We start from the raw sequence: 18,153 nt of genomic DNA, 5'->3' as shown, positions 1-18,153 counted from the left end.
TCTTCATGCAGCTGATCAATCAGGTGTTACACAATCATATGTACAATGGGGTTTTGGTGTATCTTGATGACATGCTGATGTACAGCAAGAATATGGCTGACCATGCGAGAGGTGTTAAAGAAATTGTTGAATGCCAGACTATATATTAAATTGTCGAAGTGTGAATTTCATCAGACTTGAAAGGATTATTTGGGCTACAGAATTTCTTGTGAGGGCATTGAAATGGATACTGGAAAAGTGAAAGCCATAATCAAATGACAACCCCCAAAGACTTGCAAACAGCTTCAAAGCTTTCTGGGGTTTGCCAACTTTTACCGTCAATTCATCCCCTCCTTTGCTGAAATTGCTTTACCCCTCACGGATTTGTTAAAAACCAGCAAAGATGGGGGCAAGCCGCAACCGGGCCAGCCGCTAACATGGACTGTGAACTGTCAAACTGCTTTTGAGAATTTGAAAAGATTGTTTGCAGTCAAGCCAGTCCTAAAGCACCCCTGCCTGGGGAAGCCCTTTGTGATTCAAGCCGATGCCAGCAATGTGGCAGTCGGAGCTGTACTGTTGCAAAAGAACCATGAAGGGGTCCTGCAGCCCTGTGCCTATACCTCAAAAAAGTTCACTGACTGTGAAAGAAGGTGGGCAGTCTGGGAGAAGGAAGCCTTAGCAATTTGTTGGGCTCTGTTAAACTGGTGACACTACCTGGAAGGCAGCAAGGTGCCTTTCGAAATATGGACTGATCACAAAAACTTAGAGGCACTGAAAACTCCTCGCAAGCTTTCCCCTAAGGAAGTATGGTGGGCGCAGTATTTTAACCGGTTTAATTTCACCCTAAAGTACTTTAAGGAAGAATTCTTGCCTTGAAGTTCTTTAATGGGTTTCATCTATCGGACCCATGACACGACCATTGCAGCATCTCCTGGTCATATGATCAAAATTTGGACCCTTGGCAACTGACTCATATTTATGATGGTCCTGGAGTCATATGATCATGACCTTCTTACAAGCAAATGGGGAAACCAGATTCACTTAACAACCCTGTTATTAACCCAAAAACTGCAGTGATTCGCTTAACAACTGTGGCAACAAAGGTCATAAAATGGGGCAATATATTGACTTAACGAATGCCTCACTTAGCAATAGAAATTTTGGGCTCAATTGTGGTCATAAGTTGAGGACTATCTGTACAAGTCTCAGTTTTGCAGCCATTGTTCTCTTGAGACGTGAGAGAAACCTATTATGTCCTACCAATATGAGGACTGCCACATTCAGAGAACACACAATACATGCTGTAACCTCCTGATGACATACTTCAAAAGCCATGGATCTCCTTGATTGCTGTTACGATAAGCCTTCTGTAACCGCAGCTTCCATATATTGTAGAGTACCGAATATTTCATTGTGTAGTATTATCTGATTTACATGTGGGATGTGGCAAGGAAAGTTTATACTACTTACATAAGAAGGGGAAATCACACTTGCCAATTTTCTACAGGCATTGTGAAATTGTAATATTATGAAACTGACTAGATTGGATTCTCTGGTTAAATCAGACTGCAAGTTATACTAATGGAATATTGGAATGGTAGAACATGTATCTGATTCCCTATTCCTGAAAACAGAAAGGATTGTTTTATGACAAAAAAAATATAGCAGGTGATGTACAAAGAATTATTCACACCTGTGCACTTCTATAGACAACAAATTGAACTCCCAACAAATCAACACAGTAGCAACTGGAGCCTAGAGTTTTTATTGATTTTGTTGGAATCCTATTTGTGAAACTATGGTATTTGTGTTTCATACTTGCTTTCTAAGCAGTGGTGTCTACAGGAAAGTGGGGGGGGGAAGCCAATTGTGTCTGCAGCACTGACTCAATCCTTGACTTTTTTTATCAGCATTGTGATGTCACATGCACGCCCAGGAGGAGTAGTGTGTGTGCTGCAATGCAGAAGTCACTGTTTCTAAGTGCAAGAGTTGTTGGACGTATTTGCCATGTGCTTACTGAGCAGCAGTTGTATTTTGGAAAATGATTATTACCATAGTAGCTTAAAAGGGGTTTGGGGATAGATTTTGCCATCTCTGAGGGAGACGGGCAGTTCAAAAACAGGAAATAATAAATACATAAATAATAAACTTCCCCATGTCTTTTCTTTGTTGCTGCTTTGGACTGCCACGGAGATTACTTTGGAGAAACTATGCAGAAATGGTTATATAACAAAAATATGATGAAAGCATGAGAAAGCAGCCCAACCCTTACTAATAGGGTATTAGAGGGAGAAAATGGACTCTATTTTGGTCATAGATCAAATTGATTGAGTCAGATTTTAGGATTCTGTTATTATAGTCTATATCAGTAAATAATGGTTCCAGTCAAGTGTATGGAGTCTATTTCCTGACCTGATCTGGAATGTGGTAAGTTGGCCCTTGGAGCTTCCTCAAGTGAAGTTCTTGGGCTTTTCTCCCAACCATCCCTACTGCTGAACACCCCACATTCTGTGGAGAGTCTGTCTGAAAAGCTATCCCACATACTCTTTTACAGAAAAAAATATCCTCTCTTACCTATTGGCCTTGTGGGACAGACCAGATAGGAAACATGACCAGAGGAGCTAATTCTACTTTATTGTAAAGCTGCATTTATAGAATCATACAAGTCTGAAATACATTCCTCCCACTTCCCCATCTCCTTTACAACCCAAAAAAACTAAGGAGGGTCTCTTCTGAACTTTGACTGGTTGTTTAAGTCAAGGATTAACTGTATTTCTGTAGCTATATACATACACTAATTTACTTGTTTTTTTAAAAAAGCAACAAAGAAATTTAGCTCTATCAGTTAAGAGACATAATGCAACTATTTTTTCTTTTAAAGTCAATTTAGCAGAGAAAAAAGGGTCAAATATTTTATTAGATCTTCCATTACAATAATTTTCTAACTGATGTAGTTGCTTCCAGAGATAGTAAAGTTCCAGTGCATTTTGATCCTAATATTGTTGTTCCAGTGAAGGTTCTATATATTCCAAAGTTGCCCATATCAAATTAATATCAACTGGTGGTTTCCAACTGCTGCCTCTCTTTCCTCCAAACCCCACTGCTTAGGAAGCAAGAGTATGAAGCACAAACATTATAGGAATCCAACAAAATTAGAAAAAACTCTAGGTGCCATAGCTGCTGTGTTGATTTGTTGGAGTTCAGTTTCTTATCTATAAAGGTGCACAAGTGTGCTGGTTTCCAGTATTTGATACTTGACAATAGATAAGTGATGATATAGCTCCAGATTCAGAACAGTGAATCCACCTCTATTAATTGTTAGTTGCATTGTAAAGATATTCTCAGAATTGAAAAAAACCATAGAAATTTTTAAAACCAGGAATTGATTTCTGAATATATTTTCCAGATATATGAACTGGGATTCCTCTCAGAATATAAACATGCTTTCTGAAAGTTGAGTTTTAAGATCATACCTGCTGCTAAGATACAGTATATAATCATTCAGTATTCATTGTGCATGGTATGACTTTTTCTGAGCACAGAAGAAAGTTTACTGACAAAGAAGAACCTGTGGAATAAAGCTTGGTATGTACAGGAGGAAAAGATGATCTTGTGGCCAATGAATCACATTCATAATGTCCTCTTTTCTCCAAAATTAGAGTCTTCAAAGAACTTTCTTCAGATAATGTGTTTAATTGAAGTTATCTGATTATTATTTCCTGTAAAAGAACATATTTCCAGTTTGCATTTCATTAAATGTTGTAATATAAATTTTTCTTTGAAATTACCAAAATCTGCATTAAATTTTCGTTAGGAGAAAATGAAAATATTTTTCTGAAAACATGCTTAAATTTAACTCTTTTAGCGTAGTAGTGGCAATGTTTATTGAAAGTTATGTTACCTTTTGGAATTCCATTAATATGATGTACGTACTATAAGTGCCAAGTTAGTGCTTGAGATTTCCCAATACTAAATTATTTACCACCGAAAACTGTGACTGAAATTATTTTTTACACTGTGCCAATTTAATACTGTGCCAATTACATCAATAACTTAAACACCTGTTGTCTTCTTGAATTGTGTTCCCTTAAGCCAGAGGTCCCCAACCTTTTGGGCACCAAGGAGTGGATTCATGGAGAGAGGTTTTTCTGTGGACCAGAGGGTGTGTAGTTTTGTGTGCTGCCTGCATCTCACAGATGGGACTTTACTTGTTTGTGTGGCCCAGTTGTTGGCATGCCGCAGCCCAGTACTGATCCATGGACCAGGGGTTGGGGACCCCTGCCTTAAACAATTATGCTAATATAATTGAATCCTTTAATCCAAATAAACTGTTGATGATTTATTTGGTAAAACTAGCTGTCAGGAAAATTTCTCCTTAGTTCTAGTTTGCTTCTCCCCTTGATTAGTTTCCATTCTTTGCTTCTTGTACTGCCTTCAGATGCTTTGGTTGACCCCCTCTTCTTTGAACACTGCTATCATGTCACCCCTAGTCTTTCTTTTCATTAAACTAGACATACTCAATTCCTGCAACCATTCTTCATATGTTTTAGCATTCAGGCCCCTCATCATCTTTGTTGCTCTTCTCTGTACTCATTTTAGAGTCTCAACATCTTTTTTATATTGTGTCAACCAAAACTAGATGCAGTATTCCATGTGTGGTCTTATCAAGGCATTATAAAGCAGTGTTAACACTTATGTGATCTTGATTGTATCCCTCTGTTAATGCAGCCTAGCACTGTGTTGGCTTTTTGGGCAGCTGCAGCATACTGCTGGCTCATATTTCTACTGTTGACCAAGGTGCCACATATTCTCTACTTGTGCATTTGGTTTTTCTTTCCTAAATGTAGAACCCTACTTTTTTCCACCATTGAATTTCATTTCGTTAGATAGAGCCCAGTGTCCAAGTCTGTCAAGATCATTCTGATCTTACGCCTATCTTCTGGAGTGTTGGCTATTCCTGCCAGTTTGGTGTCGTCTGCAAATCTGATGAATTCCCCATCTGTCCCATCATCTAAATCATTGATGAAGATATTGAAGAGTACTGGGCCTCAGACAGAGCCTTGGGGTACCCCACTGCATAATTCTCTCCATGTAGATGCAGTTCTATGAAGCACTCCATGTTGAGTATGATTGGTCAGCCAGTTATGAATTCATTTGATGGCGATGCTTTCTAACCCACATTTTTTTAACTTATCAAGTAGAGGTTGTTATCTAGTTTATCAAATACTTTCTCCGGTCCACTAATTTTGTCACTTTGTCAAAGAATGCAATAAGATTTGTTTGGCATGATCTGTTTTCAACAAACCCATGTTCACTTTTGGTTATGACTTTGTTTGCCTCTAAGTGTTTGCAGATTCGTTGATTATCTTTTTCAGAATCTTCCCAGGTATTGATGTCAGGCTGATCGGTGTGTAATTTTCTGGTTCCATTTTTTTTCTTTTCTGAAGAAAAATTTTTTCCAGCTTTTTGTTGCTTATGATCCAAGGTATTGTATGGTCCTTGGAGTTAAAAGACATCAGCTTAAAAAGATTTTTTTTTGCCCCTGACATATTTTATTGCAATTCCTCTCCTGTAGCATGAAAAATACATTTGTCTCAGAAAAGCAAGATAATTTATTCTTGAAGTCTCATATATCTGCAATAGCCATATGGTGGTTTATTTTATCTGTGAAGGTGGTCAAATATTTTTAAAAAATATTTCATGATATAAATGTGTTTATCATTATTTTAAATAGATGCAACTCTTCTTATTGACTTTAATCTGAACTTTTCCCACTGCAGAAGCAGCAAAGTATGTAGCTAGAAACTAATTGTAGTCCACACTTAATTATTATTCCTATTATTCTCACTGTATGTTATTGCTACAGCTGGCATAGCCCTTCCAAAAGTTAAATATAGCTACGTTCTGAACATGAAAGCCTGGTGGATAAAAGTTGGCTGAACTTCTTTAAAAATGTAAAATCACTTTTTACTTACTAGGGAATAATTCGTAATACTGAGCCTTTGTGAACAACAAATCTTTCAACCACGAATATGGACTTAATTTTTCTTATTGTTTAAAAACAATATCTAGAGAAACTTATGGTCTGGTCTTCAATTTTATAAGAAGCAAAACAATTTATATTAGCTGCAGTTTGATATTAGATGAGTAATTAAAACATAACAATTCCATTTTTCCTGTTTTTAAACTAGCTAACAGTTTTTTAAAAGACAGACATAAGATAGTTACTGGGGAAAGTTGAATTTTTAATTTGTGACATTATATTATTGTAAGTCATACTTAGTACATTGATACAGTGATATTTATACACTATTGACTAGCAATTATTATATGGACACTAATTTTAGATAGCCAGACTTTAAAGATAGAAAAAGGGAAAAGATCTTATCAGTGCGTCAATGCTGCTAACATTGGTTATTCTTACTTGACAACATAGGGAGATGTAGCCTTTTTCTTTAACTTGTATGTTACTTTTAGAGTTAGAATTAGTGGACGCTGTGGGGGGGAGTACGGAGAATGTATCTCAAGACTGTTTGTAATAAGAGAAGATAAGAATTGGCAGGTTGAAGAAGGGAGGGAAAGTTTACATTTTAAACTAATTGGAGAATGTGATTTATGACTGTTAATTAAGGGAGGGAATTGTGCTTTGATACAATGTGTTTAGGGGAGGAGAATTCAGATTTTGGTTTCTACCATGTATTTGCCAAAGCTATGCTACCCGATTAAAAGATTCTTTAAGGTAAACAATGCCTTGAAGTTCTTTGAAGTATTGCATTTGTTGGAACCATGACATTAAGCCAAAATCTAAAACTTTTCAAACTATCTAGGGGTCCTGAACCCCAGCCACTTTCTCTAGACTTGAGGGAAGCTGGCAAAGATTCAAGAGAAGATTTCATCATGGGAAAAGAGAAACTGCTTGAAGCCAGCAACCCAGCAGCAGCTGCTACCCCAGGGGGGGAAGCAACAGACAGCAAGCTGGGGGAGGAAGAGTTTTTGCAGGACTCCCATCTAGGAGAGCTGATCTGGATGTCAGATTGGGCCCAGCCCAGCAGAGACTCCAGAAACCTTGAGACTGTCTTACCACCCTCAAAGGCTTCAAAACCAGACTGGGGGAGAGCCACCAGGACGTCTGCCACTGAGGACTTGGGTGAGTGGAAAGCAGCTTGTAGCTGGATAGTAGAAAGAGTAGAGAGGCTAGAGTAGAGAAGCAGAAATCAACTCCTGCCAAGAGAAACCTCCAGCCCCTCCTTTGCAGATCAGACAGCTTTCCAGCCCCTGAAATCCCCTGCCAGGGCCTCCAGCCCCACACAGAGAGAAAATCCTAGTCTGAGGCCCCTGCAGCAATGGGGAGTTTGGCAGCTCCTACAGGTGGACAGACAGCAACCTCTGAGCTTGCTGCAGCTAATAGAGGCCTTGCAACAGCTTGGGGTGGTGCAGAAGCCAGGAGATCAGTAGCTGGTGGGAGGACAACCGCAGCAAGGAGGCTGGTCGCAGCCCCCGAATGTGCAACCCCTGGGCATGCAGTGGCAGCCAGAATGGGGCCAACAGCAGGTGGGGATGCAACAGCCACAATGGGGCCCCCCAGCAGCCAGTGATTGCTCCACCTTTCAGAGCAACCTTCGATGGGGACCCAGAGAAGCTGATTTTTTTCCTTAACCAAGTGTGCTCTCATTTGAACTGCTGGGCCTATCTCTACCCGGATCCAGGCACTACGGTCAATGTGATTGCATCCAACTTAGACGGCGAGGCATCCAAATGGCTGAACAGTTTATATAATGAACAAGCCCCCAAATTGGAGGACCCCCACCTCTTCCTCCTAGGACTGAGAGAAAGATTTGAGGACCCATCCATTGCCCTCAAAGCAGAAGAACAAATCCATAAGATAAAACAAGCCAGCAGGCCTGCTCTGGAGTACGTAAGAGAGTTTCACAAGATAGCTGGTCGCATAGAGAGGTGGCCTGAACAGTCCCTAGTCCACCACTTCAAAGAAGGTTTAGATGATCATCTCTCTCAGGCCTGCATCTATTGAGCAGTACCTGATTAGCTGCAAGCATGGTACCAGGCGGCGATAAGACTAGATGTTCAGCTTCCCCGCTATATAAGAAGCCTCCCCCACCTGAAGCTGAGCCGAAGCCAGAGCAACCCAAATGGCAACCATCACCCCTGAAAACCTCCAACTGCTGCAACTGCTGGAAGACCCAGGCCTGCCAATCAAGTGTTTGCGATGCAGACAGCAGGGACATCGAGCAGCAAACTGCCGAGTCTCCTACCCCCAACAGCAGAGTAGACCGGGACCAGCAGCGAGAAAGAAACCTGCACAGCAGCCAATGAGAGAGAAAGCCAACCGGATCACACAGGAACCTGTTGCCCAAGTTCCCTACACAGGAGGATGCAGGGACTCAGGCTGGATCCGCCCCTGCTCTACCCTCTTTCGACAGCGATGGCGAAGGAGAAAACAACCTGATGGTGAGCCAACCTTTCTCACTACCTGCCAAGCTCATAATCCCTAAGTCGGGAACACAGGTAGAATTGAAGTTTCCTAGGCTTTTAAGAAGAATTCACCCCATCTTTCACTGCAGCTTGTTGAAACCTTTTCGAGATTCCACTTTAAGACCTCCCCCTAAGAAAGCACCCGGGCCCCTTGTAGTAGCGGGTCAAACCCACTATGAAGTAAAGCGTATTCTTGATTCTAGAATTTTTAACGGGAAATTGCAGTACCTAGTACAATGGAAGGGATGTGAAAGCCGACAGAATCATCAAAAAGTTTTATAAGAAACATCCTAACAAACCGAGAGATAGTCCCTAACGTGTGCTTTTAATTACGCTACAGGATCTGTCCTTTTTGTAAGGGGGGCCAGATGTCAATGCTACTAACATTGGATGTTCTTGTTTGACAACATAGGGAGATGCAGCCTTTTTTTAAACTTGTATGTTACTTTTAGAGTTAGAATTAGTGGACGCTGGGGGGGAATACGGAGAATGTACCTCAAGATTGCTTGTAATAAGAGAAGATAAGAATTGGCGGGTTGAAGAAGGGAGGGAAAGTTTGCATTTTAAACTAATTAAAGAATGTGATTTATGACTGTTAATTAAGGGAGGGCTAATTAAGCAGTGGGCTAATGCCTCCTTAAGTAACACCAGCTGCCTGCAATTAGTGCAGGTTCGAGTCCCACCAGGCTCAAGGTTGACTCAGCCTTCCATCCTTCCGAGGTAGGTAAAATGAGGACCCAGATTGTTGGGGGCAATTAAGCTGACTTTGTAATAATGCCGCTTGGGTGTGTGTGTGAAAGCCCTAATAAGCAGGCATAGACATAGAATGAAGGCTACTGCTAAGCTTGTAAGCCGCCCTGAGTCTTCGGAGAAGGGCGAGATATAAATGGAATTAAAATAAATAAAATAAAATAAATAAAATTGTGTTTTCATACGATGTGTTTAGGGGAGGAGAATTCAGTTTTTGGCTTTGACCATGTATCTGCCGAAGCTATGTTACTCAATTAAAAGATTCTTTAAGGTAAACAATGCCTTGAAGTTCTTTGAAGTATTACATTTGTTGGAACCATGACACAGTGTTAACTATGATTTGAAATGTTAATATTAAATTTGAATTACACTTCATTAAAATATTAAATATTAAAACCACTCAGCTCTGAAGCTGCCTGTTGTGCTGTAGTTCAGGGTTTTCTTTGCACACCATGGTTGTGTGGCTACATGAAGTCCCTGACATACTGCCATCCAGGGAAACCTTAGCTGGCCCAGCCTAGTCTAGCACTGCAGTGTGAAGTTGAAGTCACCTCAGGACTTTATCCATCCAACCAGGCTTGGTTCAGCACTGTAATGTGAAGCTGGAATTGTCCTAGGAAGCCCCAGTTCATCTTGGTATGTAAAGTTCTGTAACGGGGACTCCCCCCTTAATCACATGACCACATTGGCATTCAGCAGCCTGTCTGCTTTGTGGCCATTTGCAGTGACCACATTTTCTGACAAGTTTGACAAAGTCTGTCATTTACTTCCATTTTTTGTCAAAACTAGTCCAAAGTGTTTGGTTTACAACTGCGGTAGCTGCTTTGCTTAATGACCGCTACAAAAAAAGTTGTGAAATCAGGTTGATCATGTGAGTGACCTATTTATATGACAGTCATGGGTTACAACCATGATGGGCAGTCTCCATTACAATTATAACTGAGGACTACCTGTATAGCATCATGTAAATTTCCACTCTTTTAACCACATATTTTCCCTCTGTTCCATCAGTATATTGTGTCCAAAGTTCTTAGTTCATTTTGTCATATAGTCTCTCATTTGTTTTCTTCTTTTTCCAATTTCAATAAATATTTATACATTTTTAACAATTACATGTTCATCATTTGTTCAAATTCTGTCTTGTGCTGCTCAGTTCTAAACATCTACGGTACTTTAAAACTTTCTCTTTAATTGTACATACGAAACTAAATCCCTCTGCACTCAATTGCTCTTTTGATTTCATCTTATATTCTTCAGGTTCTTCTAACAACTCTTGGTAAGTTAATAATTTTTCTTTATCTACTGTTTTTTTTCCTGTAAAATTTCTAAAGTTAACTTGTTGAGATCACTGGTTATAGAAATCAAATCAATAACTAAAGTGCTTCTTGTACTGAGACCGAATAGCGCATATATACTGATTATGTGCCATCAAGTTGTGTCAACTCTTACCAGTGACATAATTTTTCTCCATGAAGTACATGATTATATGTATTCGTGGTATGTATGTAAAAAAATTATAGATGCTTGGTTTTAAAAATAAACCTTTTACCTTCTATTGAGTATTGCCATTGTATTGAATTGATCACTAGAGAACATAGATATGTGAACAAGCAGTTTCCTGTTTAATAGAGGGAAGGTTTGTCACAAAAGTTAACGTATGTCAGAAGGGGAAGTCGATCTTTCCCGCCTCATCAGACCATCTACCTCAGCCAGAATTATAAAATTATTAAAGTTTTATTTAAAGGGCTTTCCTGTGGAATTTTGCAATGTTTGGATTTTTTTTTTGAAATTGTAATTTAATTTGGAGAAATTGTGTGTATTGTTTTAGATGTAAATTGGCACTAAGTGCTGACCTCACATTAGAACTCACCCATAATTTTACAGGCATTTTAAATGTCTGTAATCCATGAGCAGTGTGTTTCAGTTGAAATATGAGATATGCTCTTTATATCTTTTCTTGAAGTGGGAAAGTAGTTTAGTTGATAGATTAATTCATTGAGCAACCATAGTGATAAACTACTGGTTAAACAGGCAGGGCTTTTTTAAAAAAATCCATCTTGTGTTTCCTTGAGGGAAAGAAGAAACGGAAGTCTTTTTTTAACATCCTAAAAGATTAAGAGGCTTTGGGTGACTTTTTAATCTTCACTTCTTGAGCAACCTACTTCTTAGTTTAGACTTGAAAAATAATATGAATCTTGATCGGTACTTTTGTTTCCTCAAAAGCTCTATATTATCTTTGGCTTGTGTATGTATTTACATCCCACCTCCTAATCTTGCTGCACCACTCCAGGTAGTTAATACAGTATGAATAAGAATCAGTAAAATACCTGAATAATTAATAGAAACTATAATAATAGAACAAAAATAAAGTTGAAGTCCACCCATCTTAAAGAGGCCAAGGTTGAGAAACACTGATTTAGATGATAATCACTTTGGTGCAGGAGTTAAGGACAAGGGGTTAGAAACCAAGAGAAGCAGAAAACCAGCTGGGTGACTTAGGAAGAAGGCAATGGCAAATCACTTTCAAAACAGTTAACTGCCAAGACTTGTCAGGCATTTGACTCAAAGGGATGTATATATGCACGCACACGCACGAATAAACGAGAGGGGGGTGGAAATATTATTGATGTTTAAAGTAGTCTTTTCACCATCTAAAACTCCAAGCTCTCCCAAAATACACCCTGGCTGAACTGGATCTGTGTCTAAGTGAAAGGTGGATATATTTTTGGAAGCTTGGGATTTATTTAATGTTTAGAGGCCAAATTTGGTGAGGTAGTCGTGGTACGAGAGTGGAATTTTTTGTCATAACTTTTAGGATTTATGTTCTATGATTTTTGTGGGTTTTGCCCCAGAATGTTTTGAAAAATATTATAATTCTTTGGCAATTGTGACACTATATTTGGAGAATCAGATGGTTCTAGTGTTATTGCAACTGTACAGAGAGGATTATGAGAGCTGTAGGTTACCCAGCCCTGAATTATGGGTTGAACAGAGACTGGCAAAATGGAGGCAAGGTCTGATATAAGGTTTTAATACAGAAAGAAAATGGTCATACAAGATTAACAACAGTAATTAATGTAATTTTGCATCCAGGAAGTATCTAAGCCATGTAGAGTTCCCCTAACATAGAGTTCCCTCTATGGAGAGGGGTCTTAGTGACTGATAGCTTTTGTAATGTTTTAAGCATAATAAAATCAATCAATCAATTAATCAAAGTAAAAGTTAATGTAGTTATTTCCATGAAATAGTACAAAATCACAGAATAGTCTGTAATATCATTGCCAGGGCCACACGGAAAGAGTGACTTATCAACATAAGTGATTTATAGCATCATGCAGCCATAACTATAGTGAAACATCACCAGTGTTGAAAGCTTTTATATCCCCACAGTGATGGCTGGATGATAGTATAAACCATAAGTATAAATATCTCTATTTTGGTGTGATCTGATGTGTTTACAAGGAATGATTGATTGTTATGTACACACACCTAGCATTCCACATTAGTACTAATAGCAGTGAGATGGCTGAAGTGTCCTATGAGGCCACTAGTTTCCCCAAATACCATTGAAATAACTTTACCATGTATATCTGAAATGTTTCATTGGAACAGGAATATTGCTAATGTGAATACATTTCTCTGTCAGTTCTGGATATACGCCAGAATCTTAAGCTTCAGGAAATCTTGGTACAGTTTCCATTGTCAGGCATGAGTGAGCAACAAATCAAGCTCACAGTTTGGTTCAACAGCCCTTCTTTAGTATAAGCTGGTCCTTACGAGAAAACCTTGGATTATGTTGACATTTCTTGAGAATATAAAACCAAAGAATGCTTGGCTACTCAGTGTATGTGTTTAAGTGTCTATTGTAGAAAGTATTGTGAAATGAAACTAAATGAAAGTGCAAGAAGAATTAATACAGTTTGATATGAAATGTCAAGCCAATTAAAATACATTTAACTTTTTTTACAAGTCACAAAATGGATACAAAAATGTAACTATTACATGTTCAATCTATGCTTCCTGCTCTTTTTTTCCTTTAATTAAAAAAAACTGTATTCCCTACTTCATTTAAGTTCACAGTCCTTGTCAGGCTTCAGTTTTGATTAATTTTAGAATTGAAGTGCCTAAAATGAGATTTTTTGCATTAGTGAATTGAAATTACAGCAACATGACCAAGCCTGTGGGGTGAAGTGATGGTGGTTTCAAGTATCTTCTCTCCCAGAAGCTCTCTGAATCCTCAGAATTCATTCATTCATTTCATTTTATTAAATTTATATGCCGCCCTTCTCCCTGAGGACTCAGGGTAGCTCACAACAATAAAAATTAAAAAACATAGAGTAAAAAATTTAAAAGAGAGTTTACACACACTGCATCCTATCTTGGTGTAATGGCTTGGTAGTTCTGCTGCTACTACCTGTCTTCCAGGAGCATGCCTTACAGTACCTGTTGCCATACTTACTATGTTCTGTGAGACAAATAAGGCCTCTACACCCTTTCTATCCTGACATGGGAGAGGGAAGAGGAAATAATTTATTTAGACTTACAGTTTTGAAGCCCAAGGATAGGGAAATCTCTGTGGAGCAATAGATGAATTTCAAAAGAGAAAAATTATAAGGACCTGCCTCAATTAATTCTCCCAAGAAAGCAGAACTCTTGAAACTTGCATTGTTTCAACAGGAACTTTTATTGGAAGGTATTGATAGCAGGAGAGTAAGGCAGTATCTGAGGATTTCCCATGTGAAACATTACATGAAAAGGACCCTTTCAAACCCCACCCCAAATGTCCAATTAGCCGGTTTGAATTTAACCAATCCATAGGTGTTAAGTTGTTGTGGGAAATAAGTGGTAAGGTGTCATTCTCAAGGCTGTCAGGTTTCTCTGCGGCTTCTTCCCATCCGACTGGAAATAAGGCAGATGGCCAGGGGCACATTCCTTTCACACTCCAAGTAAGATACTTCAAAGACGATAGAACAAAGCAAAGGAAATACAGTCAGGGGTGTCAAACTGCCGGCCCACGGGCCGGATGCATCATCCGGAAGCTGTGCCCACCCCATTGCCGGCAATGATGAAAAGGCTCTGATAAGTTGCGTGACATCATGTGATGTCGCGAGTTTGACATGTCTGCTCTAAGTGAACCACAAGGTAAGATGGCATGCCCCTATTAAGAGAGTCTGGTGCAAAAAGGGTCCAAGCTGCATAAAAAGACACATTGACTGAGTCAATGGATTTCAGAGACAATAACATTTAAATGATATATCTCTTTCAAAATAAAAAGCAATCTTTCACAATATTGCTAACTAAACTTCCACTGCCAGCAATGTTTCTGCTCTGCTTCCCTGGATTTTCCAGATTTTTGCACATTATAATCTTAAACCAGAGGTTTAAGAAAACAGTTGTAACTTTTCATTTTTAAATAGACTCTGTACTGGAAGGTAACCTCAGCTAATTTCTTTTAAAACAGGGGTGTCAAACTCAATTTCATTGAGGGCCGCATCAGCATTGCGGTTGCCCTCAGAGGGCCGGGTGGGTATGGCCAGGGTGGGCGTGGCATACTGGGTGGGCGTGGCTAGAGTGTGTATGGCCTACTGGGTGGGCATGGCCAGCTGTACATCGTTCGCATCAAGGGTGCCTATGGGGGCCTGGGCAGGAGTGGGACAGATCTGAGGGTCTCTGGCAGAAGGAGGGTCTCTGGGCCAGGGCCAAGGCAGCGGGGGCCATTCCCTCACTGTTTCCAGGATGCCTTCGCGGGCCACATGAAACCACTTCGCGGGCCAGATCCGGCCCCCGGGCCTTGTGTTTGAGATGTCTGTTTTAAAAGGACCAAAATCTTTTCTCTCTCTAAAGTAAGGGGAGCAGTTGGAGGGAGTCTGTCTTTTGCTGCATGCTCAGTTTTCATGTTGATTGCAAACGTCTGCTGTCTGCCTGGCATGCAGCTGACAGTCTGTGAAAGCAGACTGGAATGGTTTCACAATGAAAACCTACTGTGTTTAGACAGTATAATATTGCCTGTATAATTAAAATATGCAAGTGAGCAGTTAATTTGAATGTTAGTGGTTGAGGCCATCAGAAGAGCAAGAACCACCCAAAGCTGTAAAAGAGGAAGTAAAGCAGTTAACTGATTACCTTGTAGCAACATTTGTGCATTAGGGGACTAAATGGTATGCATTAAGACCAGATATGATCAAACCTATACCATTAACATAAAGACTTTGAAAAATAATGTATTAAAATAGCTAACTAGGTCTACCTTCAAAGCAATTCCTGTACAGAAGATGCACAAGCACAATAACTGTTCTGATAGTTCCTGAAGTGCTAAAGCAATTTAAAGGTTTTTGACTAGGCTAACCTCTTTGCTGTTATTTACTGCTTTTCTCAAAGATCCTATGTGTTTTAATGTTCCTCCAAAAATACATATATCTAAAAGAAGAAAAATACAGAATGTTCATAGGGAAAAAAATCCCAAGGTATATGATCTATCTATATTCTCTATTAAATAAGTGATAGTCCTCACTTAACAATCACAACTGAGCCCAAAATTTTGGTCATAAGTCATTGTGCTCGTTAAGTGGGTTACGATATGATCTGACTCAATTTTATGATTATTTTCATGCCCGAAATGCAATCATATGACTGGGTTGTGTGTGGGGGCGGCAGCAGCCATAAGTTCAAGGACAGTTTGTATTTGAGGTCCACTGTGCTCAGAATTTCTAGAGTTTCAGTTAGCAGTAGATTACTTTGATACAGTACAGAGTTACAAACATATTGTTCCTAGTGTTCCTAATGACAAACCCAGGACAATTTGAAAAAGAAAAATGATTGTAACATTGTTGTGCATAATAGACAGCAACCCAAAATTGTTGCTATGTACACAGATTTTTATCTGCACAAAGGAGTCTTCCAATTCCCAGAATAACAATGTCTGGTATTTGTGTGTGTGTGTTGATTTAATAAATAAATATAGAAGTATGTGCAATGAAAACTTACTGATACAATAGTAGATGAAAAACGTCTTGTGCAATTCTAATTTATGACATATCAACTGGGGATTCTGCAACAATATTTGGGATTTATTGAATACAATTATCTTTACTCCATATGATGTTTTCATAACTACTGTCTAGATGTTCTTCAGCAAGCTGTCCTTCCTTTTTGTCTTTTACTTTTTAAAAGATTAGAGGCAATTATTTAAGTCAGGGCTCTTCAAACTTGGCATGCTGGCTGAGGAATTCTGGGAGTTGAAGTCCACAAGTCATAAAAGGGCCAAGTTTGAAGACCCCTGGTTTAAGTGCTAGATGTTATATATTTACAAATCACTATCCAGTTCCTTTATATTAAAGTATTATATTTTAATTACCTATGGTTGTTTTTAGCAGGTATGAGTCTTCTTTGTGCGTATTAAAATGATTTGTGTTGAAAAGGGAAGCATTATTTATATTATTTAGAGCCTCTGAAATTGGTGCCTCACCCCTTTTGTTCTCATTATTTCAGAGCCTCCCATGAGCTCTTATGTTGTGTCACTTAACTTCCACCTTGTTTGAGGTGGAAGAGAAAAGATAGATAGAGCAATAAAGTTCCTGACCAGCAGTAATTATTGCTTTGTCCTGTTCCATGGATGTTTAACTTGTTTCTCTTTCCTGAGCACTTCAGCATTATTAAACAAAGTAGCTATTTCCCCATTCTTGTTACAAGAGGAATGAGGCAATAATGACACCTAGGCTGAGTAGTGACAATTTTATATTTATATTTTATAGTTATCTAATTAGAAGGCTTTTTCTATTTGAATCTCTGTATCTTATATTATTCATTTGGAGGGAACTCTGGAAAGCTTATCCAGTATTGGACATTCCAAAGACAGTAATCATGGCCATGCTTAAAAGGCACTGAACAATGTTTAGGAGATTTTGAATTCTAAAATGTCTTTGCATAAGAAAAATAACAACAGCTAAACTGATGAAATCAAAATAGGTTGTATAACAAATGCTTGAATAAATATTAATATGAGCACAACCACTAAGCTATCTTTACACTTTTAAACCCTATTTTATTGTCTTAACAGTAATTTCCCAAAATATATTACACAAAAAATAACTGTGTTATCTGTAAAATAAAAAGGATAATAATAATAATAATAATAATAATAATAATAATAATAATAATAATAATAATAATAATAATAATAATAATAATAATAATAATAATAATAATAATAATAATAATAATAATTTAATTTCTATACCGCCCTTCTCCCGAAGGACTCAGGGCGGTGTACAGGGCAAATACAGTAAAAATACAATGTACAAAAGTTAAAAAAGAATTAAATAATACAGCCCAATTCCAATAAAATTAATACAGTTAATATTAAAAAAAAAACCAAACCCATCAGACCAGGCCAGCTTGTTCAAATAAGTATGTTTTTAGGTCACGTTGGAAGGAGCGAAGGTCGGGAGCCGTCCGGAGCTCCACCGGTAAACGGTTCCAAAGGTCTGACGCGCCCACAGAGAATGCCCTCCCCCTGGGGGCCGCCAGTCGACACTGACTGACGGCACCCTAAGGAGGCCCTCTCTGTGGGAGCGCACTGGACGAAGGGAAGTCGATGCTGGCAGCAGGTGCTCCCGTAGGTAATCCGGACCCATGCCATTTAGGGCTTTATAGGTCATTACCAGCACCTTGAATCTTACCCAGAGGGCAACTGGAAGCCAATGCAGCTCGCGGAGTAGAGGTGTTACATGGGAGTATCAGGAAACCCCCACCACCACTCGCACGGCTGCATTCTGCACCAGCTGAAGCCTCCGAGTAGTCCTCAAGGGCAGCCCCATGTAGAGAGCATTGCAGTATGACTTTCCATTTCCTAAAAAATATATTTAATATTTTAGGCAAGGTAATAATTGATAACATTTCTTTTGGTAAAATATATGTATGTCTTTTATTGATAAG

At 38.9% G+C, this 18,153-nt stretch overlaps 1 protein-coding gene across 5 annotated transcripts in view; it reads left to right on the top strand.

The window, feature by feature from the left end:
- The window catches only part of MGAT4A (alpha-1,3-mannosyl-glycoprotein 4-beta-N-acetylglucosaminyltransferase A), a 95,611-nt gene that overhangs the window by 31,484 nt on the left and 45,974 nt on the right, over window positions 1–18,153 (top strand). The window lies entirely within an intron of this gene.

This window comes from Vipera berus (genome assembly GCF_964194415.1).
Source record: "Vipera berus genome assembly, chromosome: 4".
NCBI classification, from domain to species: Eukaryota; Metazoa; Chordata; class Lepidosauria; order Squamata; family Viperidae; genus Vipera; species Vipera berus.
The sequence above is the reverse complement of the archived record's forward strand: the minus strand, read 5'-3'. Positions and strand labels throughout refer to the sequence as shown.